Consider the following 6,000-nt stretch of genomic DNA (forward strand, 5'->3'; position numbering starts at 1 on the left):
GTTGATTTTCACGGTTTCTGTTTGGAGACAGAACAAACAAACCGATAAAGCTCGTATTTTACGTTTCCTGTTTTACCACCATGCGAAGGGACTTTACCTCGTTAGTGCTGCTGTGTGTGTGTGTGCGTGGGTCGCAGGGGAGGGGCACTATGTGTTGTAACCAGTGACTATGATGTAACTGTACAAAGTGTGTCAGTCTTGTCAGCCCACTAGCCCAGACACCGACCAAACGGCTAGCCCCTGCCCCAGATGGCAAACAGAGAATGGGGGTGTGTGAAGACCCCACGCCTCACTCCTCCCGCTCACTTATTGTGTTGATCCATGCACTGATCAGTGGTCTTTGATCAGTGGGTTTTGGTCAGTGGTGTTGATCAATGGTCATGAGAATTTGCATAATTATGATTAAGGAACTGACCTCCCAGCCCATTGTTCCTCCAGTGGGCTGGTTTCAGTCATTATGCAAATCTACTGTTTATAAGATTGGAAACCTGCAGTTAGCTGAGACTGATAAAGTCACTTGGATGAGTGACGAAACGTTTCTCCCACAAAACGCTACGTCCAGATGAACAGAATCAACTTTTGGAGATTTACTTTCCTGGATGATTGAGAATGCATCAAGACGATGCATGCTATTCTAACGTACATTTAAAACATGGGAGGGGCATGGTGCCATGCCTGAGGCTCAAACACAGGTGAATAAATTTGTTTATTATTTATTCAAATTCAGTTAATTCCGTTTTTTTAAGACTCGGGTTTACTGTATATTGTCAGGATTATCTATGTACAGCTGACCAGAATCCATCAGATTCTGCAAACACAAATATGGTGTTGTGGCGATCGGGAGCTTAAAGCTTTACAGTCACAGGGGAAACCCGACTACGCCAACCTGGGAGTTTCACACAGACAGTATCTATAGATACTATGTACTATGCAAATGAACTATATAACTATAGTTAGTGCCTTCCTGTTCATTTACATAGTTTCTAAGGTTTGTAACACTTGAGCCAGAGCCGTGATTGGGAGTAAAATAACGAATTTATTGACAGCTATTTAAAACAGACATCAGAAGATGCAATCATGTATTTGCACGTGTACTGTTAACTGATTCAGAGCCTGGATTACCAGTGGGCGAATGCATAAATAATCACGAACCACGGAATATCCCACCACCAGGGCACCCAGTCACCTCTACTTTAGGCCTTCAGAGTAAAAACACAACTTATTAATAGACCCGAAACGGGAAATCAAATACTCCTCTGTGGTTAATCCGACTCCACAAACATACCAGTAGTACGAACAGCCTTAATCAACCAAAAATAAATATAAATAAATAAATAAATGAATCAAAATAGCAGCTACTATTTATAGTCGGACCATACAATTTGATTGGCCACAACCGATGATTAGCAATGCAATGTTAAAATAAAATATTATTTCTGCTTCACGGATTTCACCCAGCTCAAAAGTCACATTTACACAGCATACAGCAGAGTCAAGTACACTTGATGTGTGGACTTTATAACAGTTTTTAAATTGTGTTGATAGGCATGTGAAACCAGAGTTATGATAAAAAATATATATATGTAGCTGTCGCATTGGAATGCAATTATTATGTGATTGCAATGTTCAAAATTTGGTGTTTAATCTGGATTCATGTTGTGTTGTTGCCACCTACTGGTGGGCCTGAGTGTGGCGCTTTGTGGTGCGCATGCTTTGGGGTGAGGCTCAATTAAGCGCACGTGTCACCAGAGACTGAAGGCTCGAGCCAGAAAGAGAATGCTGGCCTGTGTAAAGGGTGGAAATATAGAAGATATGGACTACAATTGCTCATGAATGTTCAGTAGAAAGGCGCACACGGTATGTTGGTGCATTTACTTCGTGTGTATGTTTTATTTGAGTTGTAATTTTTGTTCTGCTGATGTAATATCCGTGTTTTTCATTGATCATTTCACCATAGTTTTTCACGGTGTTTGCTGGTGAAAAGAAGATTAAAATACTGGCTGAACATCAGTTGGAGCATGGCCCTTTATTCTACTTCGAACATGAAAAACCTTCAGGAGCAGTTATAATATATATATGCAATGTTTGTTTCTTTGTTTTCCTGAATACTGCCATTGATTGTATTTATATTTACTGCAGGAAGAAACGGTAAAAACTGCGTTTTATAAGGAAAGCTCTCTCTCCGCCTGCAAAACCAAAACCAAAAATAACCCCACCCTTTCTTATTGTTGGAAAAATGTACTATGTCGACCAATCAAAAAAATGATATGGCAACATGGCATTTAGTTGTTTAGGAAGGGTGGGGGAGGTTTTAGAAGTGACAGCGGTGTTTTGAGATATGAGAGATTTGCGACGTTTGTTTGGAGTCTAAAGTTAGTGTGTTGTTTTGGAGTGGCACAAATAATTTGTGTGGCATCAAATTTGATGCAGAACACCGGATTGTTCTGTAAATAGTTTGAAATGTTTATTTAAAAAATGCCTTGGCTGCATTTTTTGATAAACAGCTGCAAAAAACGTTGTTGTTTGCAAAACTCAATAACTTTTTTGAAGAAGTAACTATGTAATTAATTGCCCAACATTGGTCATTATAAACTGTATTTGCAGACAGAGTTACAGGACTCTCAACCACACCACAGACTCATAATACAAGTCAGAGCTTTATAAAAAAAAACAGAAAAAAGAAAAAAAAAGAAAGTTGTGTTTTGAAAATTGGAGTTCAAGTTATTTTTACTTCCAATAGTGTTAACATACTACACAGGTCATGAACTATTTTTTTTTTTTAATTTTCATTGTAAGTGGGCTAAAGCAGTTAATTAAAAGTAGTCTAACATAAATGTAAATGCTGTAATTTGATTATTTTAATAAACCATGTAACTTGGATGGATTCAGTGCTGGCGTGACCACAGTCACACGTCTGCTGTTGCTCACAGTGGTCCACGGGACCGCTCAGGGAGTTTGTGTGTTCGCTCAGACACATGAAAAATTAGAGGGAACATGGTGGCAATACTAAAGGGCTCATAACAGGACTCATTTTCACAAAATCTTTATTCATCTTTATTCATCTTCATTTAAGCATGCACTTCTAGAAGGGAAGACGAGGCCGGTGTCCCTCTGCAAAAATCTTCACCCCTTTGTCTGTGAAACACAGTTTTATAGAAGTGACCCCATCATAAAACCCCCCTATGGTGTGCTGCAAACTCTGTCTGTGTCTATGTGCACGAGCACATGAATGCCTACATGCTACATAGCTGTAATCTACAAACAGCATTCTCACATACGTGTCTCTCTTCTCCAGGTGTGACAGGGCAGTATGTAGTGTCAGGGCTATGGCATCATCAGTGGACCTGTTGTGGTGGTATGCGAATTGTAGAGAGTCCAGTGAGTCGGGTAGTGAAGAGCAAACAAAGTCCCTGACCAGCTTCTCGAAGCATTTGCTCACGATGGATTGTTGGATTCCCTTGTGATCACCTTTACTAAATATCTACAACCAATCTGTTTATATCCTGTTTTTTTTTTCAATGTTGAAAATGAAAATCTAGTAGCAGCCTTCTCATTTCTTTGTGTTGTTTTGTGTTGTATTTTACAGGCCCACAGAGAAGGACAGTGCCGAGGCGAACGAGGGACAGGTCCCAGGACGGTCCATCAGCAGTGGAGCTGGCCATCCTGGAGTCCCTGAAGAGGCCATGCCAGTCTCCAACGGAACATTTCCTCCTCAGCCTTGTTCCTGCTCTTGAGAGCAATGCTGACTCACACGAGACAATTGTAAAATTTCAAATTTATAAATTAGTTTTTGAAAACAGCACAGCTGTGTTAAATTTGGAAACATTGGACCCCAGCAATCGGTAGTTTTCTGATGAGGCAGCAGGCTCTCCAGGGCAGAAACAATGTTCTTATTCTTCTCCTCCTTCCCCCTGAGGCTCTTCCACTTTAAGCTGGGTCCTTTTTATTCCTGTCTCTCTGTAAATAGTTATATTTTATATATTTATGTTTAATGTTTTTCTGTTTGAGAATTTTATATTATTTGAAATAAATTTTTGTAATGACTTATGCTTCAGTTCTACTACACAGCAAATATTGGCACACAGCTTGACACATGTAGAATTAATTTCATGTTATACTAATGAAAAAAATATACTACTATATAGGAACATAGTGAAGATCAATTATTTAAGAGAATAAAGAGAGGTTAGTTTATTTTGGAGTAGACCTCCATTTATTAAGAAAATTTTTAAAAGGCAGGGTTGTGGGGAAGTCAGTGGGTCTTCAAACAGGCTATTCTTTTGGCTGCCAAGACACTGCTCCCTCTGCCGAGAAGTGGGCCATGAACTTCTTCTTGACCAGGACAGCCTCTCTGGAGGAGTTGTTGGCTGCTACACGACCCAGAACTTTTTTGAAAAATTAACCTGTGATAAGACAGCATATCAAGACAGAATTGTTATTATAATATAACTAAAGATTAACTGTGCACAATTTTATCTAGCTCTCAGTTTTAAAAAAGGCTGGTGACCCCTGTTATAGAGTCTGACAGCTGCAGAGATTATATACAAATATTCAACTGGTTCTGTACCAGAATTAAACCAGGTCTAAAGAAAAAAAAGGAGTGAGTATCACTACAAAGATTAACCCAGAGTGGTCCTCATACCAGTTTGATATCAGCAAACACCGAGAGCATACACTGATATGACACCACAGCCATGCTATCAATGCAAACACTGATAACAGCATAAATCGAATTAAATCGGTACTTGATGAGAGCTTTTGAGTATCACTAGAAATATTATAAACAGTCGTCTCCGTACCACAGTTTGCTATCAGTAAACACCAACGGCATTCGCTGATAGAATACTACATCCATGTCAGCAGTGTATAAACGGATAGTTTAGCATATATTAGCACAGGTATCAATAAAGGACTACCGTATTAAATACTTTTACTAACCTCAGGCAGATGGACAGGCGCTCTGCAGGTGGGATTGACTGCCTGTAGTTGGTGTCTAGGCGGGCGATGCTTGAACCTACGCGGGACAGCAGCTCCTCAAACTGGGCAAGGGAAAGACAGTGGTGCTGCTGAAAGCGGCCGTTATCCAGGCGCAGCTCCGGGAGCAAGTGGTGAAACTCACCAAACCGCTCACACTTCAGGAGGACCTGATGAACCCAGGTACGGCGAGGACGTCCTTTACGCCGCTGCTCTGCTCTCCATAGTAAATAGAGAAGGGAGACTCTCTCTTCAAACGCTAGCTCGATAGCTGCCATCTTGCAAACATACCGTCTGGCACTACTTCCTCCCACATTTCCAGTTCACGCGCGTCAAAATTGAATATTTTGATGCGCAAATGATTCGCGTTGGACACGCGTCGAGGTGCGAATGTGCACACGTCAAGTTAGGGGTATCTGGTGCGTTTTGGTCGCGTCTATCGCGTTCGGTGTGAACACATCGTTAGAGCTGAAGATTTTGCGGGTGACACGTTATCGAACGTTACGTTGTGTGTCATGGATACTGTTGACTCCAAATCTCCCGACCACTATGTCGATCTGAGAAAGCAAGACCGAGACAGCGAGACCAAGACAAGACCGAGGGATCCAAGACCAAGACAAGACCAAGACCACGTAAAAGTAAGACCGGTCTCCACTCTAATATACTGTACAGAAAATTTATAATGTAATGTTTCATACCTGCAGCATAACTGTATGCTATAAATACATTTGTTGTATAAATGTTTACAAAGACACTTTAAAAACACCATCTTGCTGTCTGTTTTTTTCCTCTGTTCCTTCTCTGAACACAGTGTACAGTTTATCCTGATATAAACAGTTTAATTTTATTGTTTTATATAAACATTGCAACACATTAACAGATGAACAGTCCTTTTTCATTTGTTTAAAAAAAAAACAGCTGATTTTAAATTCAATTGGAGAATATTTAAACTGACAAAGGTTTAAAGTTAATTACACACATATATACATGGGAGAAGTCAACACACCTTATACACTGACACTGTCT

The 6,000-nt window shown here is 40.2% G+C and overlaps 1 long non-coding RNA gene across 1 annotated transcript; it reads left to right on the forward strand.

The window, feature by feature from the left end:
* Positions 1 to 1,730: 1,730 nt before the first annotated feature.
* Positions 1,731 to 2,010, forward strand: LOC309702770. Its single transcript, XR_014275721.1, has 2 exons — positions 1,731 to 1,857; positions 1,958 to 2,010. It is a non-coding gene; the product is annotated as an uncharacterized lncRNA (long non-coding RNA).
* The last annotated feature ends 3,990 nt before the right edge of the window (positions 2,011 to 6,000 follow it).

The sequence above is a fragment of the Aulonocara stuartgranti genome (genome assembly GCF_965226115.1).
Source record: "Aulonocara stuartgranti genome assembly, chromosome: 3".
Taxonomy (NCBI): Eukaryota; Metazoa; Chordata; class Actinopteri; order Cichliformes; family Cichlidae; genus Aulonocara; species Aulonocara stuartgranti.